The sequence below is a fragment of the Cherax quadricarinatus genome, chromosome 93 (genome assembly GCF_038502225.1).
Source record: "Cherax quadricarinatus isolate ZL_2023a chromosome 93, ASM3850222v1, whole genome shotgun sequence".
NCBI classification, from domain to species: domain Eukaryota; kingdom Metazoa; phylum Arthropoda; class Malacostraca; order Decapoda; family Parastacidae; genus Cherax; species Cherax quadricarinatus.
Genome location: NC_091384.1, coordinates 11,415,154 through 11,442,723, shown reverse-complemented (window position 1 = coordinate 11,442,723; position 27,570 = coordinate 11,415,154).

Genomic DNA, 27,570 nt, shown 5'->3' with positions numbered 1-27,570 from the left:
TTTAAAGCTACACAACGTTCTGGCCTCTATAACGGTACTTGGGAGTTTGTTCCACTCATCCACAACTCTATTACCAAACCAGTACTTTCCTATATCCCTCCTGAATCTGAATTTTTCCAACTTAAAACCATTGCTGCGAGTCCTGTCTAGGCTAGATATTATCAGCACACTATTTACATCCCCTTTATTTATTCCTGTCTTCCACTTATAAACCTCAATCATATCCCCCCTAATTCTACGTCTTTCTAGAGAGTGCAGTTTCAGGGCCCTTAGTCTATCCTCATAGGGAAGGTTTCTGATACATGGGATCATCTTTGTCATCCTCCTTTGTACATTTTCCAGAGAATTTATATCCATTCTGTAATACGGTGACCAAAACTGTGCAGCATAATCTAAATGAGGCCTAACCAAGGATGTATAGAGTTGAAGAACAACCTGAGGACTCCTATTATTTATGCTTCTTGATATGAAGCCAAGGATTCTATTAGCTTTATTGCGAACACTTATGCACTGTTGTCTTGGTTTCAGATTACTGCTAACCAGAACTCCTAAATCTTTTTCGCAATCCGTAATATTAAGATCTACATTATTTAGTTTATATGTGGCATGGTTATTGTCCTGTCCAACATTTAGAACTTTGCATTTGTCTATATTAAACTGCATCTGCCACTTCTCCGACCACTGCATCAGTCTATTCAAATCTTCCTGGAGTGCTCGAATGTCCTCGTCAGAATGAATTCGACGGCCTATTTTGGTGTCATCGGCAAACTTGCCGATGTCGCTCTTTATGCCCTCATCTATGTCGTTTATGTAGATTGTGAACAGCAGGGGGCCCAACACTGACCCCTGTGGAACACCGCTCGTGACGCTTCCCCACTCTGATTTCTCCCCATTTATGCAAACTCTCTGCTGCCTATTTGTCAACCATGCCTCTATCCAGGAAAAAATTTCTCCTCCTATTCCATGTGCTTTAATTTTCCTCAATAGTCTCTGATGTGGGACCCTGTCAAAAGCCTTACTGAAGTCCATATACACAATATCATATTCGTTACCATGATCTACCTCCTCAAATACCTTAGTGAAAAAAGTTAATAAATTCGTAAGGCAGGAACGTCCCTTTGTAAAACCATGCTGAGATTCGTTGATTAATTTATGCTTTTCAAGGTGGCTACGAACTGCCTCGGCAATTATTGATTCCATAAATTTTCCCACTATGGAGGTTAGGCTTATTGGTCTATAGTTCGAAGCTAAGGACCTGTCACCTGTTTTGAAAATAGGTATCACATTTGCCATTTTCCACTTATCTGGCACCATGCCAGTTTGTAGTGATATGTTGAAAAGATTAGCCAAAGGTGTGCTAAGCTCCTCTTTACATTCCTTTAGAACCCTTGCATACAGTTCATCTGGGCCTGGGGATTTGTTAGGTTTTAATTTATCTATTTGCCTAAGGACCATGTCACTTGTGACCCTAATAGTGCACAGTTTATTATCGTCCTGTTCTACATAATTTATCATTACTGGAATATCACTGGTATCCTCCTGTGTAAAAACTGAGAGGAAGTATGTGTTAAAAATTCTACACATTTCCTTATCACTGTCAGTGAGCTGACCCGAGGAACTTTTGAGTGGGCCTATCTTGTCCCTGATCTTACTTCTGTATACCTGAAAGAATCCTTTTGGGTTAGTCTTCGATTCTCTTGCAACTTTAACCTCATAATCTCTTTTTGCTTTTCTAATTCCCTTTTTTATTTCTCTCTTTAACTGAATATATCGATTTCTTAATTGCCCCTCTCCTCTTTTGATTTGCCTATATATGCCTCTCTTTTGACCAATCAGATATTTTAATCTATTGTTCATCCATTTAGGATCATTTTTGTTTGATCTGATTTCCCTATTTGGAACATAATTTGACTGAGCAGCTAGAACTATGCCCTGGAAAGCATCATATCGGCAACCATCACCACCTACCTGACCCCTAGTCAGGTCATTCCAGTTCAGCCCACCTAAGTAATTTTTCAGTCCTATGAAATCAGCCAAGCGAAAGTCAGGGACGGAGACTTGATTGCCATTATTAGGGGAATTCCATGATATGTTAAAACTGAGTGATTTGTGATCACTCTCCCCAAGCTCATCATTAACCTCAAGATTATTAATTAGTGTTTCCCTACTGGCAAGAACCAAGTCAAGGAGGTTATTTCCCCTAGTTGGCTCTGTCACAAACTGTTTTAAAAAACAATCCTGGATCGTATCAAGAAAGTCACCCGACTCTAAATTTCCTGTCAAATTGCTCCAGTCAATCTGTCTATAGTTGAAATCTCCCATTAGCACAACATTTTCGTATGTAGATGCCTTACGAATTTCGTCCCATAGAAGTTTACTGCACTCCCTATCAAGATTTGGGGCCCTGTAAATCACACCCAAAATTAGTTTTTCTCGGCCCTCGAGAAGCTGTAACCAAACAGATTCAGTGGCTGACGCTTCTAATTTAATATCTTGTCTAACACAACAATTTAAATTGTCTCTGACATACATCGCTACTCCACCACCTTTCCTGTTGACCCTGTCAGTGTGGAATAATTTATAGCCTTGTATGTGACATTCAGATGGCATCTCTCTATCTTTCAGATTGAGCCAGGTCTCTGTTATAGCAATAATATCTATGTTTCCTGCACTTGCAATTAATCTTAGCTCATCTATCTTATTTCTAACACTCCTGCTATTAGTATAGTAAACCTTAAGGGAGCTAGTCCCTTGCTGCCCTCTGCTGTCCCCCTTTGTTTACGTGAACAGCTTTCAGAAGGGACCACGTGCTAGTCGTCAGCAATATGTGCAGGGTCAAGGGTCTCTCTCTTTCGCCATCCTTGCACACTGTATAACGTGGTAAGCTGCAAGTTCTTGTTGTTAATGTTTACTGGAGGAATTTCACCCTAAGGAAGACCTTACTGGTCGACCTCGTCAGATTCCCTCTCCCAGCGAGAGTGGAAAGCGAAGTACCAGTAGACCAATTTGCAGGTGCAGTCTTTCCAGGTGAGTCTGCTATTGAATCTTCCATCACCTGGCCAGTGCTGGAGGATGACCTTGCAATGACAGACTAACCCAAAGAAGTTCCAAAACTTTTCGAAGTTCCTAATAGCGCCCAATCTGCTGTAGCACTAGACGGTGAGCCCATGGGTTTGACCCCACTTATTTCTCACCGTATTCCTCTTGATAAAGGCACCAAACCTACCTATGTGCCCACCTACAAATGGCCTCATGCACAAAGAGTCTTCACGAAGAGCTCATTACTAAGATGCCCCACAATGGAGTTATTGAGGAGACCACTTTTCCACAGAATGCTCCACTCATCCTTGTTTCCAAGAAAGATGGAATATGGTGCCCTGTAATTTATTACAGGAAATTAAATGCATGTGCTATTCCAGATTAGTTTCCATTGCCAGTTCTGAATGACCTGTTGCAGAAAATTGGCAATAGCAGAGTTTTATCGACTCTTAAACTTTCTAAAGGTTTTGGCAGACTCCTCTTGACAACCATAGTAAAGAATTGACCTCATTCTCTACACCTGGTCATTATCAGCTCAAAAGGATGCCTTTTGAAATATGGGGAAGCCCTATCACATTCAGTTGTTTGATGTTAACGATTTTCCAAACTCTCCTAGGTGACACCTTAATGATCTGCCTAGACGATCTCATTGTGATGTTCCAGGATGTGTCTACACATCTCAAAAAACTTGAGCAGGTACTATAAAAACTAGCCGAGGCTAATCTCAAAGTAAAACACTCAAAATGTCAATTCCTTAAGAAAGAAAGTTTTTGGGACACGTAGTGGCTCAGAATGGCATAAAGATGGACGAATCTAAAATTTCGGCTGTGCAAAAATTCCCTAGACCTACGACAGTAGACGCTGTTCACTCCTTCATAGGTCTAGCCAGATTCTACTGCACATTCATAGCCGGATTTTCTACCATAGCTACACCTTTGACTCTGCTTCTCAAGAAAGTCGTGCCCTTTGAATGGTCTTGCGACCAGGCAAGAGCCTTTGTTCTTAGATTTCAGCCCCAGTTCTTAGATTTCCCGATCTCACCAAAGAGTTTACTTTGACGACGGATGCCATCAAAGTTGGCATTGGTGTAGTCTTGTCGCAAGAGTCCTGTGGTAAACAACAGCCAATTGCTTATGCTAGTCGTGTTCTTACCAAAGCTGAAGTTAATTACTCAGTGAGAGAGCTAGAAGCCTTAGCCATCGTATGGGCTTTAAGTAATTTCTGAGATATTATTTACAAGTATCCTATCAAGATTTACACAGACCACTTGCCTCTATTGTCTCGTTTTGTAAATAAAAATGTCTCAGGAAAGCATGCTTGGTGGTCTCTCACTTTCAACAACTACAACCTAGAGCTCTGCTACGTTCTTGGTAAGCAAAATGTCGTTGCTGAAGCCTTGTCGAGACACATAGCTCTTGTTAGCGCAGACAACTCCTTCTCTGTTGAGAATCTAGAGAGAGCCCATCGGCAGGACCCTGTGTGGTCCCCAGTAATTAGATTCCTGATCAAGGAGGCTGCTGACCTGCAGATCAAGTCACCTGTACCGCTGAAGGAGTTAGTGGTCATCCAAGGTGTGTTGTGTCGGGTAGCAAAGCTGGCTGATCCAGGCAGACTTGTACACCAGTTGGTGATACCAGAATCCTTAGTACCAGCAACTCTGAAGTTGATTCACGACATCTCAGGAGCAGCGCACCCAGGTAAAGATGGCAGCATCAGACAGGCACGAATGAAATACTTCTGACCTAAGATGGCAGCGGAAATTGTTAAATACGTGCACAAGTGTGTTGCTTGTCTCCAACACAAAGGCACAATAATCGGTCCTAATCCCATTTTCGAGTATCCCATTACAAAGGAGTCCTGGGAGAGAACTTCTCTTGACCTGTTGACGAACTTCTCGAACTCGGAGACGGGTAATAAACACGTGCTCATAATGGTGGATAACTTGGCACTGTGAGCTAGTATCCACCCCTGATAAAACCGCCAAGACTGTTGTTGCAAATGCTTTTGAGAACGTGTTGCTCTCCGTCATACTTGCCCACTTGTCCTGTCAGACACTGGGTCGGAGTTCATAAACGCCACAATGCAGGATCTTTGCTCTAGATTTATCATTCACCAAGCGCCAATAACTCCACTCCTTCCTGCGAGTAACAGCCTTGCTGAATGCACTAATCAAAAAATCCTAGAGTTGCTCAGAGTAACTATCAGTTAGAGTTATACCACATGGGATGAGGTCATTCCAGATGTGCAGTGTACCCTAAACTCATTACAGAACAGCTCAAATAGCTATGATAAGCGTTTGCTGTATGAAATTCTGTCTGCTCCGCCACAGCCTATATATGACACTGACAATGTCAGCATGACTCACGAAATCGTAATGACACGATTGCAAACAAACCATACCCCGGCCGGGATTGAACCCGCGGTCAGAGAGTCTCAAAACTCCAGCCTGTCGCGTTAGCCACTAGACCAGCTAGCCACAATAAGATTCGTCCCACTAGGTATATTTCTACACCATAGGAAGGTTAGCACAGGCACCACTGTGACCACAAATGCAAGTTTTTACAGACGAATCTCCAGCTAGCGTGGCCGTGACGAACTCTAGCTCAAGTCCTCTCCAAGACTCTCTGACCGCGGGTTCAATCCCGGCCGGGGTATGGTTTGTTTGCAATCGTGTCATTACGATTTCGTGAGTCATGTTGACGACAGTGAAGGGATTTCAGCTAGAGTTCGTCACGGCCACGCTAGCTGGAGATTCGTCTGTACAAACTTGCATTTGTGGCCACAGTGGTGCCTGTGCTACCCTTCCTATGGTGTAGAAATATACCTAGTGGGACGAATCTTATTGTGGCTAGCTGGTCTAGTGGCTAACGCGACAGGCTGGAGTTTTTAGACTCTCTGACCGCGGGTTCAATCCCGGCCGGGGGTATGGTTTGACAATGTCAGCCTCAGCAAGATGCGGATTTCATAGTTTGTCTTTCATAGAGTATGAGAAAATCTGTCATAGTATGAGCCAGCTCAAGAACAAAGCTAAAAGGTAAAGAAAGAAGCTACAGAAAGACAGGAGAGTGATTTCTTGTATAACTAAGATACATGTACCTATTACTGAAACATTCATGTACCTGATATCGTGATCTGATCCTCTCTTTAATGTTAATGTAAATAACTCAGTTTACCTTATTCCTAGTACACCTGTATGTATTGTATGTACTTTTCACATAGTTGAGTTACTTAGCATTTATTAACTGTTAAGATTTGAATAACAAGATATTAAAGGGCTCCAGTGGAAATAAATCAGTGGAAATAAGTCCCTGTATCTGATTTTCTTGGGTTATCTTAGGTGACTTACAAATATGCTGCTATGTACAACAATTTATGTAGCTGTATTTATATATACCTCTATTTGAATGAGCTAACTTATTGTGGAAATTTATTTGGTCCCTAAAGTTCCACAGGACAGATCCAGCATGGCCATAATGAGACGGCTGAGCTGGCTGGCCCTTAAACCCTCCCAAACAAACAGCATTCTCTCTATTTTGGCGTGGATTGTTGGTAGGCATTTATTTAATTTATAGATTTACCCTTCAGGGAAGGAGTAGGTAGTTTTACTGTTAGTACACTAATATTAGGTTTACTAAGGCAACTGTAGATAATAATAATGTAGATCTAAGACCTTAACATAGGTAGTAACAGGCCAATAATGTAGGCAAACACTAGGTTAAGTTAGCTAGGGAGAACTGGCAGCCCTAGCTTGAATGACGAGGCGCGGGTCTTAAAGACACAATAGCGTAGCGTCCTTCTTAAGACAGACACCAACTGGACAAGATGTGCCGTGATCAGCAGACGGCGCCCCCCGCGTGTCTTCACATTTGAGACCTGGGAAAATCTGGTAGAGGCACCTCGATGTACCGTAGATGACCTCCGTCAGGCCCATACAGTAAGACAAGACCTTCACTTTATCTCGTAGATTTCTGGCCAGTGTCTGGGGAGATTGTGAGTGAGGTTTATCTGTGGGCCTGTGTTGCAGCTGCAGAGCATGCCCAGTAAGTACCAGTGTCTCAAGGCAGTCTGGAAGCTAGTGTCCGTGTCTGCATAGTTGTACTAGGGGATACATACCCTCTTGGATATAGGAATTTCTTAGGTGCAGGCAGGACACTAATAACGATTGAATATTGCAGGAATTAAGGCTCCCGGTTGCACGTGGTTTCTGAGGGAAAATCCAGAGGGGCTAAGGCTAAGCTTAGGGAAGTTGAAGATCAGGATATATGCTGCAACACCAAGTAAGTTAGTCCTTTATACGTGCATGCAGGCGAGTTTCTTGCAACATCAATCATTTGTGAAAATCTGTCCTATAAGCCACTTGTGAGGCTGAGGTACCCACCTCAGAGCTCGGTGTCAACAGAGTTTGCCAGGGCAGGTGACTCACTTGGAGGCAGTCCACACAAATTTTCGCAAAAGTGGTCCTTCGAAAACCGTGATGTGGAATAGCTAGGTTAAGCTATCATAGCTAGGCCACAGTTAGGAACTAGTTTAACAGAGTTAGGTTAAGTTAGCACACCTAGGCCCAAAGTTACACAGAGCTAGGCCAAGCTGACTATACACAGAAGTTGTTATTTGCAGTAATTTACAGGCAGGCCAGGTAGGCTAGAGAAGCTTGTGAATTTAATTATTTACAGTGATTACAAGTAATCCAGAGTAGGAGACTTGTGTGTTAATTACTTACAGTGGATTTGCAAGGTAGCCATAGTTAGGCTAGGCTTGTGCAATATTTACAACAGTTATAGTAGCTAGGACAGATTTAACCTAGTTATTATTTACAGGGGGTTCTAAAAGTCAGGTTTAGGTTATAGCACACTAGTTAGGTTAGGATTTACCTTATCCAACCATCCACGCTAGACAGAGTAAACTGGGCAGTTAGGCCAAGCTGTTTACATACATTATTCATTTACTGTTTCACAAGTTGAATTGTTGAATTTATTTGTGTTAACCAAGTGATTTTAATTTGTATACTGCACTTTTTATTGTGTGATTTTCATTGTCTTTGATTCATGTTAATGTGGGATTTGTGAATTGTACCTGAGACTAGGTTAAGTCCTGTAATTATTTGCTGGCATTGTACAGGAAAGTGCTAGGTTAAGCTTTCACATCGATACACATTTTGATTGGGATTTGAGAGCTAACAATGTACATTTTAAGTCAGAGTAGAGTCAATATAACAAAGGGAATTAAGCTTTTTGAGAAGCCTTGAGACTCGTTCATTCTTACCTAACACCGTGACGTGCTGTGGGGTGGACTGGGTAAAGTATAATTAGTGTCACACTCCTCATTAAACTTCGACAATGGCAGATGGGGGTTCAGGAGAGTCTGGTTCAGTGTTAACAAAATTAAAACGATCAGTAGCGGCATACAAAGGGCATCTGAACAGAACGCGTAACAGGTGCAAGGCTACTTGCCAACGCAGTAACGTAGACTGCGATGATTTGCAAGACTGCTTGAAGAGTTTGGGGGAAAAATGGGAAGCCTATGAACAAGCATTCTCAGCATATGAGCTACAGGCTATTGAGGATAATGAATCCCAGGGTAGTCTTCAGCAGGCTCTGGACGAATTCACTAAGGATGATGTAGATTGTCATCAGGAGATGAATATGTACAAAGATAAGTTAAGTACATTAAAGGCTAGTATTCCAAGGGCGGTGTTGAACACCGCAGGTACCCCAAACAGCCACACACCTGTCAATATGTTGCCCAGGTTGCCCCAGTTGAATTTACCAACATTTGACGGAACCCTAACTGAGTACATTGCTTTCTGGGATCAGTTTAAAGCCCAGATAGATGACAGGAACGATTTGTCAGATGCCGTCAAATTGCAGTATTTGTGGTCGCAGCTCAAGGGTAAAGCCTTAGACCTGGTCCGGCACTACCAGATTACTGACACTAATTACCAACATGCCAAAGACCAATTAGAAGACATGTTTGGCAACACTGAGGAGATAAAGGTAGCTATACTTTATCGGTTGTTGGATCTAGAGGCTTGCCGACATGACCGTCAAAGCCTAGAGAAGTTCCGTATTGAAGTTATGAGCTTGACAAATAGTTTCAGAGATTTGCATGATGAGGATGATTCAGAATGGGTCCTTAGCCAAGTGATTCAGAGGAAACTGGCTAGCACTACAGTGCATGAGTTGCACTTAAAATATCGGACGAATAGGTTCACGATAAAACAAATTATTGAAGGGTTAGGGGATCTCATATCTCACCTGAGCGTAGGTCAGGGGGAGAAATTACCTACCAAGGAGAAGTCGGTCAACTTCCCCAGACATTCGAGAGATAGACCTAAACCACCTCCTACTAGGGTCGGCACGTATTATGCCCAGGGCGAGTCCTCCACCCACAGGGCCAAGGGAGAAGCCACTAAAGCGGCCAGTAAGAGACGGTGCGTGTTTTGTGAAGAAGAACACGCTAGTTCAGGGTGTCCGAGCTTCACCACCTATAACAAAAGGGTTCAGCGACTAAGGGAGTTGAGACTTTGTTTCAAGTGTTGTGGAGAACATTTTGCCAGGGACTGTAGCGCCCAACTCAATGAGTGTCAGGGCTGCCGGAAAGGTAGGCACCACAGTGCACTGTGTCCTAATGACACCGGATCACCACAAGCTAAGGAGAGCAAACCACAAGAAAGGGCAGAGAGCAAGGACGAGTCGGAAGCAGTGATGAGTGTGGTGAGTGCGGCACCGGGAATTTGTTCTGGGAGCAGTTTCAAGGTTCGGTGGCCTTGCCCACCATAATGGCGGTGGTTACAAATGGGAAGAAGTCTGAAACGACCCGTTTGTTCTTCGACAGTGGGGCACAGAGATCCTTCGTAACAGAGAGTCTAGCAATTAGGTTGAAGCTGAAGACAGGTGGTAATGTTGACATGAAGGTGGAAGGGTTTGGTGGGGAAGTCCCACGCAGGTCTTATCCAGTAGTCAATGTGACGGTCAGGTTAGCCGGGCATCGACGGGAAATTTCAGCCTTGATAGTGAAGAAGCTGCCCAATATCATTACCACTAAGGGACTGGCTGCAGCAGTCAAACATTTGAGGGAGTTAGGTGTGAAGCTAGCAGAACCAGACATTGCTACAGACAATGTTAGTAATGTGGGAATCTTGGTAGGAGGAGATTACATAGACGAGTTCGTGTCTATGAGAAGGGTTATCAAGGAGGGTGTTGGCCTGTACAGGACTCCAGCGGGGTACATCGTAAGCGGCAGGGTACCAGCTCATTTCCCTGCAACCCCGGGAAAGGAGGGCTCTGGTATTACAGCGACTGAGGCTGTACTGGTGATGCGGATTGGGGTGCACGAAGGTCTGTCAGAGACGCAAGTTGGCACATCCGACAGTGAGCCGGTCCATAAACTATGGGACCTGGATGTAGTAGGGATTAAGGGTAACCAGCCGCCCCCTGAACACAAAGAGACGTATCGAGATTACTTGAACCATGTGCAGTTCAGGGACGGGCAGTACTGGGTGCGACTCCCATGGAAGCCGGGACACCCAACGCTGCCCACTAATTTCAAGAAGGCACGGGGTCAGTTGAATTCATTGGTGAACAGCTTGACCAAGAAGGGTCTGGTGGGGAAATATGATGATATTATTAAAGAACAGCTGGCCCTTGGGTTCATTGAGAAAGTGCCCAATGCCAGCCCTGGGAAAAACACCCATTATCTTCCACACATGGCAGTCACCAAGGAGTCGGTAACCACTCCCATCAGAGTAGTCTTCAACTGCAGCTCGCAGGCGAGTCCCCGAGAGCCATCGTTGAACGACTGTCTGCTCACAGGGCCCTCCCTGACGCAGAAATTAGCAGATGTGTTGTTGAGATTCAGGACAGAACAGTACGCCTATGTGGCAGACATTATCAAAGCCTTCCTACGTATTGGGTTGCAGCCACAAGACAGGGACTACACAAGGTTCTTGTGGTTGACTGACAGGGAGGTGCCCAAGCGAGGGTATGATGCCTACAGATTCAGGGCAGTGTTGTTTGGTGCCACTAGTTCACCATTCTTATTACAGGCTACCATAGACTACCACCTTGTGAACTGTAACAGCCCGCTTAAAGAATTACTGAAGACCCTATTTTATGTAGACAACATGCAAGGTACCACCTCAGATGAAAGGCTGTTGATGGACATTTACCGAGAGTCTAATCAGGAGATGCTCTCGGCTAACATGCCACTGAGAGAATGGGTGACAAACAATCCGACGTTGCGGGGCACGGTGGAACGTGACTATGCTGGCTACTCAGTACTTGAGGTAACATCGGTGTTGGGATTGGAGTGGGAAATCAAGGAAGACAGACTTAGGCTAAAGAGGAAACCTGATGGGGAAAAGAAGCTGACCAGGAGGTCTTTGCTGAGCAAAGTGCAGACTGCCTTCGATCCTTTGGGTTTGTTGACACCCATCACCATTCGAGGGAGGATGCTAGTGCAACAGACCTGGGAGCTGAACCTAGGTTGGGACGACCCACTGCCAGAAACAGTCTGCCAGGAGTGGGATCTGGTTAGCAAAGATCTAGCAGAATTGCATGAGTTCACATTCCCCAGGTCCATCGGGTGCACCGGGCGGGACTATGACTTGCATGTCTTATGTGATGCCTCCTCCAGGGCCTATGGGGCAGTAGCATATTTGGTGGTCGGGGACCAGGTCAGTCTGGCCACCAGTCGTGCGCGGGTGACACCCCTGAAGGATTGCTCGATCCCAAAGCTAGAGCTCACGGCGATGTTGCTGGGAGCAAGACTGGGTAAGAATGTAGAGGAGATGTTGAGTAATCTGAGGGTGACACACACCTATGTATGGACAGACTCGGAGGTGGCCTTACAGTGGGTCCAGAAAGACAGGTCTAAGCTCCCCTTTGTCAGGAATCGGGTAAAGGAGATACGGGAACTACAGTCAACGTCAACAATTCTGTACGTGCCTACAGATCAAAACCCAGCGGACCTGATAAGCCGAGGGGTGACACACAAAAAGCTGAGTAAAAGCGAGATTTGGTTCAAAGGCCCAGACTGGTTACCGGCAAGGGATTGCTGGCTGGAGCAGAAATTCGGGGAGACAACCAGCAGCATAGTACACTTTGCGGGGGAACCCGACACTGAACTATTTGACCCCAGGCGCTACTCCTCTTGGAGGAAACTTATAGGAGTCACGGAAATGGTATTTCGATTTGTGAGGAAGCTGCATGACAAGGTATGCCAAGGTCGACAGTTATCTCTCGTGGGTCCCAGAGAATATTGGATAAGGCAGTACCAAAGGGAGAGGTTTCCAGGAGTGCTGGAAGTACTGGCGACCAGGCAGCAGGTTATGGCGTCGGGACGTGTGTCCAACGACGACTCAGGGAACAGTAAATTGGTTCACTCTTTGGGATTGTTCCTAGATCATGCGGGGCTAATAAGATGCAGGGGACAAATACAAAACTCTGAGCTCAGCTATGGGGCCAAACGTCCTGTGCTACTGGGAAAGGAGGGATGGGCGTCAGAGCTATTAATACAAGATGCCCATCAGAGGACCTTACATGGGGGGTTTGGAGATACCCTCACCTGCCTACGTCAGAATTACTGGGTACTGAAGGGTCGAGCTGCCGTCAAAAGGGTGCTGAAGAGTTGCACGGTCTGCCGACGGTATGATGGGAGGACCCTACCATACCCAGGTCCACCACCGCTGCCTCAGGAGTGGGTACATAGTGACAGGCCCTTTGAGACTGTGGGAATAGACTATACTGGGGCTATCACATTGAAGAACCCAGGAGACGATAGGGTGGGCCCTCAGAAAGTATATGTCTGCCTGTTTACTTGTGCCACTACTCGAGCTGTGCATTTGGAGTTGGCAGAAGATATGTCAACAGAGACTTTCGTGAAGTTGTTCAGGAGGTTTACAGCCAGATTCTCATGCCTGCGATTGATTATCTCGGACAATGGCACAAGCTTTAGGGCGGCCGATAAAGTTTTCAGGAATCTTAGGGACAACGGAGAAGTACGAGAACACCTGAAGAAAATAGAGTGAGGGGGAGGTTCATAGCTCCCAGGGCGCCTTGGCAAGGGGGATTATATGAACGTATGGTGGGCACAGTCAAAGGGTGCATTCGGAAGGTCTTGCACGGCAGGAGAGTGAGCTTTGATGAACTGAGGACAGTGTTAGTTGAGATAGAGGCAAGAGTCAATAACAGGCCTCTGACCTATGTACAAAATGGGATTGACTAGCAGGAAGCTCTCACCCCCAATCACATGCTGTTTGGAAGGAGGATTGAGCCCTTCCCCGCAATTCTGAGTCAGTCTTCCAAGGAGCTGGATTATTATGGGCCAGATGGTCCCCCCATCAATGAAGAGCTGCACAGGAGTCACAACAGACTGGTGAACATCCTGGACAAATGGAACCAGGTGTGGCGCAGGGATTACTTGACAACCTTGCGGGAACATTTCAATGGTGCCGACCCCGAGGCAAATAAGATGATGCTAAGTGAAGGGGACCTGGTGCTAGTAGAATCCAAGGCGCCCAGGGCATACTGGCCTCTTGGCCTGGTAGTGTCGACCCACCCAGACAAGGCTGGGCGGTTGAGAATGGTGAAGGAGAATGAATGGTGTCGAGACTATAAGACCCATCAACAGGCTTTTACCTCTAGAGGTCCACACGGTGGGACCGGGACATGAGAAATTAGACCAGAGGCTGACCGAGCTGAGCGGCCGGACGACCCATCGAATGGCGCTCAAGTCCAGGGCCCACTGGGAGGGCTTGCGGGAGGCAGACTTGATCTAGACTTAGCGCCTACCTTCTCCGGCGGGAGGATGTGGAAATTTATTTGGTCCCTAAAGTTCCACAGGACAGATCCAGCATGGCCGTAATGGGACGGCTGAGCTGGCTGGCCCTTAAACCCTCCCAAACAAACAGCATTCTCTCTATTTTGGCGTGGATTGCTGGTAGGCATTTATTTAATTTATAGATTTACCCTTCAGGGAAGGAGTAGGTAGTTTTACTGTTAGTACACTAATATTAGGTTTACTAAGGCAACTGTAGATAATAATAATGTAGACCTAAGACCTTAACATAGGTAGTAATAGGCCGATAATGTAGGCAAACACTAGGTTAAGTTAGCTAGGGAGAACTGGCAGCCCTAGCTTGAATGATGAGGCGCGGGTCTCAAAGACGCAATAGCGTCCTTCTTAAGACAGACACCAACTGGACAAGATGTGCCGTGATCAGCACATGGCGCCCCCCTGCTTGTCTTCACATTTGAGACCTGGGAAAATCTGGTAGAGGCACCTCGATGTACCGTAGATGACCTCCGTCAGGCCCATACAGTAAGACAAGACCTTCACTTTATCTCGTAGATTTCTGGCCAGTGTCTGGGGAGATTGTGAGTGAGGTTTATCTGTGGGCCTGTGTTGCAGCTGCAGAGCATGCCCAGTAAGTACCAGTGTCTCAAGGCAGTCTGGAAGCTAGTGTCTGTGTCTGCATAGTTGTACTAGGGGATACATACCCTCTTGGATATAGGAATTTCTGAGGTGCAGGCAGGACACTAATAACGATTGAATATTGCAGGAATTAAGGCTCCCGGTTGCACGTGGTTTCTGAGGGAAAGTCCAGAGGGGCTAAGGCTAAGCTTAGGGAAGTTGAAGATCAGGATATATGCGGCAACACCAAGTAAGTTAGTCCTTTATACGTGCATGCAGGTGAGTTTCTTGCAACATCAATCATTTGTGAAAATTTGTCCTGTAAGCCACTTGTGAGGCTGAGGTACCCACCTCAGAGCTCGGTGTCAGCAGAGTTTGCCAGGGCAGGTGACTCACTTGGAGGCAGTGTTGTGATAGAAACACAGGCCTTATCTCTAGGCTTTATTGAACATAGAATCTTCATAGTACTTCTGCAACAACAAAATATAATGACTAGTACATCTAACTACAGGCCACATATTTAAACTCACCATGTAATCTGCATCACTAATATAGGGATAGTAGAAGAGAAGAGAATCACACACCATGTGTTGGCGCCCATGACACACACCAAACTGTTGTTGTTGTTAAGGGCCCCGAGAGGTGGTGCAGTATTATCCTGCTGCTGCTCCCCACAGGAGCAGTATCACTACAATCTCCCCCTTCTAAAATATCAGAGACAGTAATCTCCCAAACTGTTAGGTGGGCGACGTACACGTCCCGACCTTCGTAGCCCTTGAGCCTCTTCACCAGGTTCAATATTTTCCAGTGGGGTTTGACTAACTGCTGGAGCAGAATCCTCTATTTTCGTAGGGGTAGTCTCAAGTGGCTTTCCAGGAGAAAACGAAGCATCTTTCACATCTATTGGTGTATCTTGAGATTCCACACTAATGGGGATTTCAACTGGGGCTAAATGTCTTGTAGATACTGTAGTCTCTTCACCATTTTGGTAGCGAATGTGGGCGTAATGTGGATTAGCTTGCAGGAGCTCTACCTCTTCCACTAAAGGATCCGTCTTGTTCATCCTACGGTGACTCTTCAGGAGAACGGGTCCAGGATGACATAACCAAGTGGGCACGGAGGCTCCCGTAGAGGAACGACGTGAATAGTTGAGGAGTCTTTCATGAGGGGTTGCATTAGTAGCTGTGCACAGCAATGATCTAATAGAGTGAAGAGCATCAGGTAGGACAGTTTGCCATTGTTGAACAGGTAGATTGCGCGACTTCAGTGTCATTGTAACTGCCTTCCATATAGTACCATTGAGCCGCTCCACTTGACTATTGCCTTGAGGGTTGTAGCTTGTTGTTCTGCTGCAGGCAATACCTTTGCTAGACAAAAACTACTGAAGTTCGTTACTCATAAACGAGGATCCCCTGTCTGAATGGATATAACCTGGCATACCAAAAATAGAGAACAACTGTGAAAGACAACTAATAACAGTTGAAGCAGTCATATTTTCACAGGGGAATACAAAGGGAAACCTTGAATATTCATCTACTATGTTAAGGAAATACCTATTCTGATTTGTGCTTGGTAGAGGTCCTTTGAAATCTATATTCAGTCTCTCGAAAGGCTGGGTGGATTTTATGAGATGAGTCTTCTCTGGCTGATGAAAGTTTGGCTTGCACTCTGCACATACTCTGCATGCTCTGATCACTTGTCGCAAATCTTCCACTGAGTAGGGCATGTTCTTTGATTTGACAAAATGGTACAGGCGTGTAACTCCTGGGTGACACAAAGCCTTGTGGAGTGCTGAGAGTGATTGCAAATCATGACATGCTGCTCCACAGTGGGACCTAGAGAATGCATCAGGAGAGATGTTCTCTTGACCCGGTCGGTACAGAATATCAAAGTCTTAACACGATAGTTCCATCCTCCAGCATAATATCTTGTCATTCTTTATCCTACTTTTGTGCTTCTTGTCGAACATATACATCACGGACCGTTGGTCAGTCCTTATGGTGAAATGTCTACCAGTTAAATAATGCCTCCAGTGACGAACTGCTTCTATGATGGCCTGGGCTTCCTTTTCTACAGCAGCGTAACATTTTTCTGATCCTTGAAAAGTTCTCGAAAAGAAGGCTACTGGTCGTCCTGCCTGAGATAAGACTGCAGCAATGGCAATGTCAGATGCATCCGTTTCCACTTCGAATGGTAGGGACTCATCAATGGCTTGAACTACTGAGTTTTCAATGTCCTGTTTGAGAGTATGGAAAGCGGCTTCTGCTTCCTTTGTCACAGGAAATGTGGTAGCACTCAATGGGTGGACTTTATTTGAATAGTTGTAGATCCATTGTGAGTAATAAGCAAAGAGACCAAGAGTTCTTCGGAGTGACTTTTTGTCTTGAGGCATTGGAAGTTCCCATAGAGGTCGTAGTCGTTCAGGGTCTGAGAATATTGAGCTTCCTTCCACTACATAACCAAGGATGCTAAGCCTTTTAGTTGAAAAAGTGCACTTTTCCTCATTGTAACTGATATTTTTCTTCTTGGCGGCTTCCAAAAATTTATCAAGGTTTGCATCATGTTCCTCCTGGGTCTTGCCACAAATGGTAACATTATCTAAATACGCGTAAGTTCCCATGAGTTGCTCTTCCTGAATGAGTGAATCCATAATTCGTTGGAAGCAGGCTACCCCATTGGTGACTCCAAAAGGGACTCTGGTAAACTGATACAGGCCATCACTAGCCTGAAATGCTGTGTATGGTTTTTCTTCATTCCTTATAGGGACTTGATGATAGGCACTCTGTAGATCAATTGTGCTAAACACATAGTACTGAGCAATTTTGTTCAATGTATCATCAATTCGAGGTAGAGGGTACCCATCAAGAAGTGTAAATTTGTTGATTGTCTCAGAGTAATCGATAGCCAGTCTCCGTTTCCTATAATCATCTTTAACAACAACAACCTGTGCATGCCAAGGGGAATTACTCGGTTCTATAATACCCTCCTTCAGCAGCCTCTGAGTTTCTTTCTCAATGAACATCCGATCCTCATAAGAATAGCGGCGTGACTTAGCTGATATAGGATGGCAATCCACGGTAAGATTTGCAAACAGCTTTGGTGGGTCTACCCTTAAAGTGCTAAGTCCACAGACAACAAGAGGAGGCAGTTCACCTCCATATGTTAAGGTGACACTACCATGCAGCTTCTGAAAGTCCTGACCAAGGATAACATCAGAGCACAGTTGTGGCAGAATAGCTAAATGTACATCTTGATAATCCTTTCCATTAACTCTGAGATTTACCTTACAAAACCCTAAGGTCTGAATAGAGAGAGATGTTGATGCCATGGAAACGGTACCTGATGAGTGATGTACAGTCAACGAGTGGCGTTTAACTAAGTCAAGATTGATGAAACTCTCTGAGCTGCCACTATCAATAAGACCATCTACTTCTGTTCCTTTGATGAATACTTTCACAACTGCCTTTGACAGTGAATTTGGAGTAGCCGCAGAAGCCACTGTTGCTAGTGTCGCATGATCACTGGAATGTGTGGAGGCACTAGCTCTTGTTGATGCATTAGCACGACATACTTTAGCAAAGTGACCTTTCTTGTGGCATTTACGGCACATTGCTTCACGAGCAGGACACTTTGGACGTGGATGTCTTGAAAAACACAAAAGAAACACACAGTACCTGCTGCTGCTGTCACTGAGGTAGGTTCCACAGTAACTTCATTGCAAGAGTCTCGGTCAGGAATTGCAGCACTTACCACTCGAGAAGGCTGAGTGGTACTGTATACTTCAGAATTCTTCTGGGCTGAATCTAGAGCTCTTGCCTGGTCAAAGGCAGCGGCTAAGTCGAGAGTTTTATTCTCCAATAAACGCTGCCTTATTATTGGTGATTGCAGGCCACTGATAAAAGCATCCCTGATGGACTCTTCACAATGTTGAGCAGCTGTCACTGCTTGGAAGTGACAGTCCTTACCTAAAATTTTCAGTGCGTGCTTGAAGGTATTCCTCTAAGGATTCATCAATCTGTTGGCGGCGAGATGCAAGGCGATAGCGTGCAAAGATTTCATTTGTAGGTTTAATATACTGAGACTTGAGGGTTTTGATAGCATCTTCGTAGGTATTACACTCAGAAATAGCCTCATATATCTTAGGTGACACAAAATTGATGAGCAGACTTAGTTTATCTAGATCTTCTTTAGGAAGGGCTCCCAAGAAGTTTTCGAAAGTCTTAAACCAGTGCTTCCATTCCTGAGCAGCCGTTGATAAGCTGGGGTCACAGTCTAGCCTCTCAGGTTTCAGTAAACGCTCCATGTTGTGATGCAGTCTAGCGCAGGATCACCACCAGGTAGCCCAGGATTCTATGTTCAATAAATTGTTGTGATAGAAACGCAGGCCTTATCTCTAGGCTTTATTGAACATAGAATCTTCATAGTACTTCTGCAACAACAAAATATAATGACTAGTACATCTAATAACGGCTTCTACAGGGATGGTGATGTCTTGCATATGTCAAGAGAAAAGTTATAACTACAGGCCACATATTTAAACTCACCATGTAATCTGCATCACTAATATAGGGATAGTAGAAGAGAAGAGAATCACACACCATGTGTTGGCGCCCATGACACACACCAAACTGTTGTTGTTGTTAAGGGCCCCGAGAGGTGGTGCAGTATTATCCTGCTGCTGCTCCCCTACAGGCAGTCCACACAAATTTTCACACTTATACTGAGGAGTGGTAAAAAAAAACAAAGCGCTTTATAGCAGTCTATGCTCATATTAATGAGGTTACGTTCTTTATGGTTTACTGACACTACAGAAAACGATGTACCTGAGTGATAACTGTGTATAACTGTGGTAACTGTATGCACAACTGTGATAACTGTGTATAACTGTGGTAACTGTGTGTACCACTGTGGTAACTGTGTATAACTGTGGTACCTGTGTGTACCAGAGTGGTAACTGTGAGTACCACTGTGGTAACCGTGTGTGCCACTGAGGTAACTGTGTGTACCACTGTGGTAACTGTGTGTACCACTGTGGTAACTGTGTGTACCACTGTGGTAACTGTGTGTACCACTGAGGTAACTGTGTGTACAACTGTGGTAACTGTGTGTACCACTAGGGTAAATGTGTGTACCACTGTGGAAACTGTGTGTACCACTGTTTTAACTATATATAACTGTGGCAACTGTGTGAACCACTGTGGCAAATGTGTGCACCACTGTGGTAACTGTGTGTACCACTGTGGTAACTGTGTATAACTGTGGTAACTGTGTGCACCACTGTGGTAAATGTGTGTACCACTGTGGTAACTGTGTGTACCACTGTGGTAACTGTATGTACCAGTGTGGTGACTGTATAACTGTGGTAACTGTGTGTACCACTGTGGTAGCTGTGTGTACCACTGTAGTAACTGTGTGTACCACAGTGGTAACTTTATATAACTGTGGTAACTCTGTATACCACTGTGGTAACTGTGGGTGTGACTGTGGAAACTGTGTGCACCATTGCAGTAGCTGTGTGTACAGCTGTGGTAACTGTGTACAACTGTAGTAACTGTGTGTACCACTGAGGTAAATGTGTGTACCACTCTGGTAACTGTGTGTACCACTGTGGTAACTGCGTGTACCACTGTCGTAACTGTGTGTACCATTGTGGTAAATGTGTGCACCACTGTGATAATTGTGTGTAATACTGTGGTAACTGTGTACCACTGTGATAACTGTGTGTACCACAGTGGTAACTGTGTGTGCCACTGTGGTAACTGTGTGTACCACTGTGGTAACTATGGTAACTAAGTGTACCACTGTGATAGCTGTGTATAACTGTGGTAACTGTCTGTACAACTGTGGTCACTGTGTGTACCACTGTGGTAACTGTGTGTACAACTGTGGTAACTGTGTGTACCACTGTGGTAACTGTGTGTACCACTGTGGTAACTGTGTGTACCACTGTGGTAACTGTGTGTACCACTGAGGTAACTGTGTGTACCACTGTGGTAACTGTGTGTACCACTAGGGTAAATGTGTGTACCACTGTGGAAACTGTGTGTACCACTGTTTTAACTATATATAACTGTGGTAACTGTGTGAACCACTGTGGCAACTGTGTGCACCACTGTGGTAACTGTGTGTACCACTGTGGTAACTGTGTATAACTGTGGTAACTGTGTACACCACTGTGGTAAATGTGTGTACCACTGTGGTAACTGTGTGTACCACTGTGGTAACTGTATGTACCAGTGTGGTGACTGTATAACTGTGGTAACTGTGTGTACCACTGTGGTAGCTGTGTGTACCACTGTGGTAACTGTGTGTACCACAGTGGTAACTTTATATAACTGTGGTAACTCTGTATACCACTGTGGTAACTGTGGATGCAACTGTGGAAACTGTGTGTACAACTGTGGTAACTGTGTGCACCATTGCGGTAGCTGTGTGTACAGCTGTGGTAACTGTGTATAACTGTAGTAACTGTGTGTACCACTGAGGTAAATGTGTGTACCACTCTGGTAACTGTGTGTACCACTGTGTTAACTTTGTGTACCACTGTGGTAACTTTGTGTACCACTGTGGTAACTGTGGGTACCATTGTGGTAACTGAGTGTACCACTGTGGTAACTGTGTGTACCACTGTGGTAACTGTGTACCACTGTGGTAACTGTGTGTACCACTGTGGTATTTGTGTTCACCACTGTGGTAATTGTGTGTACCACTGTGGTAACTGTGTGTACCACTGTGGTAACTGTGTGTACCACTGTGGTAACTGTGTGTACCACTGTGTTAACTGTGTGTTCCACTGTGGTAACTGTGTGTACCACTGTGGCATTTGTGTGCCCCACTGTGGTAATTGTGTGTACCACTGTGGTAATTGAGTGTACCACTGTGGTAACTGTGTGTACCACTGTGGTAACTGTGTCTACCACTGTGGTAACTGAGTGTACCACTGTGGTAACTGTGTGTACCACTGTGGTAACTGTGACTACCACTGTGGTAACTGTGTGTACCACTCTGGTAGCTGTGTATAACTGTGGTAACTGTGTGTACCACTGTGGCAACTGTGTGTACCACTGTGGTAACTGTGTGTTCCACTGTGGTAACTGAGTGCCACTCTGGTAACTGTGTGTACCACTGTGGTAACTGTGCATAACTGTGGTAACTGTGTGTACCACTGTGGTAACTGTGTGTACCACTGTGGTAACTGAGTATACCACTGTGGAAACTGTGAGTACCACTGAGGTAACTGTGAGAACCACTGTGGTAACTGTGTATTACTGTGATAACTGTGTGTACCACTGTGGTAACTGTGTGTACCACTGTGGTAACTGTGTGTACCACTATGGTAACTGTGTGTACCACTGTGGTAACAGTGTGTACCACTGTGGTAACTGTGTGTGCCACTGTGGTAACTGTGTATAACTGTGGTAACTGTGTATAACTGTGGTAACTGTGAGTACCACTGTGGTATCTGTGTGTACCACTGTGGTAACTGTGTGTGCCACTGTGGTAACTGTGTATAACTGTGGTAACTGTGTATAACTGTGGTAACTGTGAGTACCACTGTGGTATCTGTGTGTACCACTGTGGTAACTGTGTGTACCACTGTGGTAACTATGTGCACCACTGTGGTAACTGTGTGTACCACTGTGGTAACTGTGTATAACTGTGGTAACTGTGTGTACCACTGTTGTAACTGTGTGTACCTTTGTGGTAACTGTGTGCACCACTGTGATAATTGTGTTTAATACTGTGGTAACTGTGTACCACTGTGATAACTGTGTACCACTGTGATAACTGTGTGTACAACTGTGGTATCTGTGTGTACCACTGCGGTAACTGTGTGTACCACTGTGGTAACTGTGTGTACCACTGTGGTAAATGTGTGTATTACTGTGGAAACTGTGTGTACCACTGTTTTAACTATATATAACTGTGGTAACTGTGTACCACTGTGATAACTGTCTGTACCACTGTCGTAACTGTGTGCACTACTGTGGTAACTGTGTGTACCACTGTGGTGAGTGTGTATAACTGTGGTAACTGTGTGTACCACTGTGGTAGCTGTGTGTACCACTGTGGTAACTGTGGATACCACAGTGATAACTTTTTATAACTGTTGTAACTATGTGTACCATTGTGGTAACTGTGTGTGCGACTGTGGAAACTGTGTGTACCACTGTGGTAACTGTGTGCACCATTGTGCTAACTGTGTGTACCACTGTGGTAACCGTATAACTGTGGTCACTATGTGTACCACTGGTAACTGTGTGTACCACTGTGGTAACTGTGTGTACCACTGTGGTAACTGTGTGTACCACTGTGGTAACTATGTGTACCACTGTGGTAACTGAGTGTACCACTGTGGTAACTTTGTGTACCACTGTGGTAACTGTGTTTACCACTGTGGTAACTGTGGGTACCACTGTGGTAACTGAGTGCACCACTTTGGTAACTGTGTGTACCACTGTGGTAACTGCGTGTACCATTGAGGTAACTGTGTGTACCACTGTGGTAACTGTGTGTACCACTGTGGTAAATGAGTGTACCACTGTGGTAACTGTGTTTACCACTCTGGTAACTGTGTGTACCACTGTGGTAACTGTGCATAACTGTGGTAACTGTGTGTACCACTGTGGTAACTGTGTGTACCACTATGGTAACTGTGTGTACCACTGTGGTAACTGAGTTTACCACTGTGGAAACTGTGAGTACCACTGTGGTAGCTGAGTACCACTGTGGTAACTGTGTATTACTGTGCTAACTGTGTGTACCACTGTGGTAACTGTGTGTACCACTGTGGTAACTGTGCATAACTGTGGTAACTGTGTGTACCACTGTGGTAACTGAGTGTACCACTGAGGTAACTGTGTGTACCACTGTGGTAACTGTGTGTACCACTGTGGTAACTGAGTGTACCACTGTTGAAACTGTGAGTGCCACTGTGGTAACTGTGAGTTCCACTGTGGTAACTGTGTATTACTGTGATAACTGTGTGTACCACTGTGGTAACTGTGTGCAACACTGTTGTAACTGTGTGTACCACTGTGGTAACTGTGTACCACTGTGGTAATTATGTGTACCACTGTGGTAACTGTGTAAAACTGTGGTAACTGTGTGTACCACTGTTGTAGCTGTGTACAACTGTGGTAACTGTTTGTACCACTGAGGTAAGTGTGTACCACTGTGGTAACTGTGTATAACTGTGGTAACTGTGTGTACCACTGTGGTAACTGTGTGTATCACTGTTGTAACTGTGTACCACTGTGGTAACTGTGTGTACCACTGTGGTAACTGCGTGTACCACTGTGGGAACTGTGTGTACCACTGTGATAAGTGTGTGTACAACTCTGGTAACTGTGTATAACTGTGGTAACTGTGTGTACCACTGTGGTAATTGAGTGTACCACTGTGGCAACTGTGTGTACCACTGTGGTAACTGTGTACCACTGTGGTAGCTATGTTGCACTGTGGTAACTGTGTGTAACACTGTGGTAACTGTGTATAACTGTGGTAACTGTGTGTACCACTGTTGCAACTGTGTGTACCCCTGTGGTAACTGAGTGTACCACTTTGGTAACTGTGTGTACCACTGTGATAACTGTGTGTACCACCTTGGTAACTGTGTGTGCTGCTGTGATAACTGTGTGTACAACTGTGATAACTGTGTGTACCACCTTGGTAACTGTGTGTACCACTTTGGTAACTGTGTGTACCACTGTGGTAACTGTGTATACCACTCTGGTAACTATATATAACTGTGGTAACTGTGTGTACCACTGTGGTAACTGTGTACCACTATGGTGACTGTGTATAACTGTGGTAACTGTGTGTACCGCTGTTGTAACTGCGTGTACCATTGTGGTAACTGTGTATAACTGTGGTAACAGTGTGTACGACTGTGGTAACTGTGTGTACCACTGTGGCAACTGTGTACCACTATGGTGACTGTGTATAACTGTGGTAACTGTGTGTACCGCTGTGGTAACTGCGTGTACCATTGTGGTAACTGTGTATAACTGTGGTAACAGTGTGTACGACTGTGGTAACTGTGTGTACCACTGTGGTAACTGTGTGTACCACTGTAGTAATTGTGTATAACTGTAGTAACTGTGTGTACCACTGTGGTAACTGTGTCTACCACTGTGGTAACTGTGTGTACTACTGTGGTAACTGTGTGTACCACTGTGGTAACTGTATACCACTGTGTAACTGTGTGTACCACTGTGGTAACTGTGTGCACTACTGTGGTAACTGTGTATAACTGTGGTAAGTGTGTGTACCACTGTGGTAACTGAGTGTACCACTGTGGTAACTGTGTGTACAACTGTGGTAACTGTGCATAACTGTGACAACTGTGTGTACCACTGTGGTAACTGTGTACCACTGTGGTAACTGTGTGTACCACTGTGGTAACTGTGTGTACCACTGTGGTAACTGTGTATCACTGTGGTAACTGTGTGTACCACTGTGGTAACTGTGTGTACCACTGTGGTAACTGTGTATAACTGTGGTAATTGTATGTACCACTGTGGTAACTATATATAACTGTGGTAACTGTGTGTACCACTGTGGTAACTGTGTGTACCACTGTGGTAACTGTGTGTACCACTGTGGTAACTGTGTGTACCACTGTGGTAACTGTGTGTACCACTGTGGTAACTGTGTGTACCACTGTGGTAACTGTGTGTACCACTGTGGTAACTGTGTGTACCACTGTGGTAACTGTGTGTACCACTGTGGTAACTGTGTGTACCACTGTGGTAACTGTGTGTACCACTGTGGTAACTGTGTGTACCACTGTGGTAACTGTGTGTACCACTGTGGTAACTTTATGGAGTGTCTGCTTGTTGACACAGTGTCTGCTGGTTCATACAGTCTGTCTGCTGGTTCATACAGTGTGGTCGCAGGTGGGATGTGGAACTTGACCCAGCTTTTTGTGTCTGCTGGTTCATACAGTGTGTCTGCGAGTGCGATTGAGAAGATCACCCGAGTGCTTGATATGTGCTGGACTGATAGTGCCCAAGAGTTTGGAGAGGTGTTTTGCGAGAATTCCTGAGAGTTGGTGGGGATCACTGCCTATTCCCGAAGATATGGGCCTCAATTGGATACCAGGCCTACCAAAAACTCACAAGCCTGGTATCCCATTGAGGCCCATATCTTCGGGAATAGGCAGTGCTCCCACCAACTCTCAGGAATTCTCACAAAACACCTCTCCGAATTCTTGGGCACTATCAGTCCAGCACATCTCAAACACTCGGGTGATCTTCTCAATCGCATTCGCAACATCAACATCAGGAACAAGAAACTTTCCAGCCTTAACGTAACTTCCCTATTCACCAAAGTACCTACAACACAAGCCATATATCTCCTGCGCAGAAAACTTGAAGATTCACTTGATCTTCCTATTCCAGCCAGCGATTTCATCGACCTTGTTGAACTATGTGTCGGCTTTACGTATTTCTCTTTCGAGAATCACCTCTTTCAACAGACTTTTGGACTACCCATGGGTTCGCCACTCAGTGCCGTCCTGGCGAACCTATACATGGAATATCTGGAAGCCGAGCGTTTCTCCACTATTATTCCCTCTTCTGTCACCTGGCTCCGTTATCTTGACGACATTCTCATAATAACCCCAAACGCTTCAGTGTTCAAGCTCTCCAAGACAAACTCAACCAGGTCGAGCCCTCAATCCACTTCACACTTGAAGAAGAAGTCGACAACACTCTTCCTTTCCTTGATGTTCTTCTCTGCAAAGCAGACCATGAACTTCGTTTTAAAGTCTATCGAAAACCAACCAACCAAAACGATCTTCTCCACTTCTACTCTCACCACGACACCAAAACTAAACGTGGTGTAATTATAGGCTTCTTCCTGCGCGCACTCAGAATCTGCAGCAATGAGTTCCTTGAGGAAGAATGCACTATAATTGAACAAGTATTTTCTAAACTCGACTATCCTCGTCACTTCATCAGAGACTGCAGACGGCGGGTATTAAACATCTTCAACACACCCAGAGAAGACACTGCCGAGAAGAGATACATGGTCCTCCCCACCAACTCCATTGCCAAACTTGTTTCCAACATCTTTTCCAATACATCATTCCAAGTATCTATCTCCACAACCACGACCATCAAGGACATCACCAGTAGTAGACAGGACAAGCTTCCATCCTCTGCAGAGGTATACATAATCCCTTGAAATGACTGCAACAAATTATACGTGGGCAAAACATCAAGAGACCTCCAAACAAGTATTTCAGAATACCAATACGCAAGCAGGACTGACGATACAAGGAATGCCTGTGTACAACATCGCAATTCACACAACCATTTAATTAACTACAGAAACTCAAGACTTATCGCCACAGAAGACAACACTCAATACCGAAGAATCCTGGAATCATCGCTTATCTCTATAACCAACAATTTCAACCAGAACATTGGCTTCTATAACATAGCTGAACCACTTGCCAAGAAACTTCTTCATCGCTATCCCACATAAGAACATAGAACACTGCAGAAGGTCTGCTCACAACTTATCCAATACCCCTGCCAAGCTACCCAAGATTTTAGACTCTATAACCCCGCCCGGTAGATCATCAGATGCAGCATTCTCCACCTGACCTCAACATTCTGAACCTGACTATTAATACTCACGTACCTTCCACCCCAGGTAGATCTGTTTGTGACTTGAAAAATCCCACTGTGTGGGCGAAACGTTGTCAATAAAGGATCACATTAAACTGCATATGTGTTTGTTTTCATTGTGTCGGTATTTTATACCATTTATTTTCACCGGTGGTACCTACTTCCAGAGTTGCCTCTGTTTCTAACTCTTTTTGCAGCCCTAGATTCCAAAGTGCCCTGCCTCATCGCCTCAAACTGTCCTCGAGTCTTCATCTTCTCGATCGCATGTATCTATGTCTACAAGACCTCCCACAAATTCACAATCAATTCGCCTATCTACTTCTCCAAAGTCTACAACATCACCAAAGCTCAAATCTCCTTTAACCTCTCCTTCACTTATCTTTTCCAAACATTTCTCCTCTCCAGTCTCTGTGCCCAGTACTTTACTAACTCTTACTGTCTGTTATGGGTGTGAAGGCTCATCCACCCCCTTGTACAG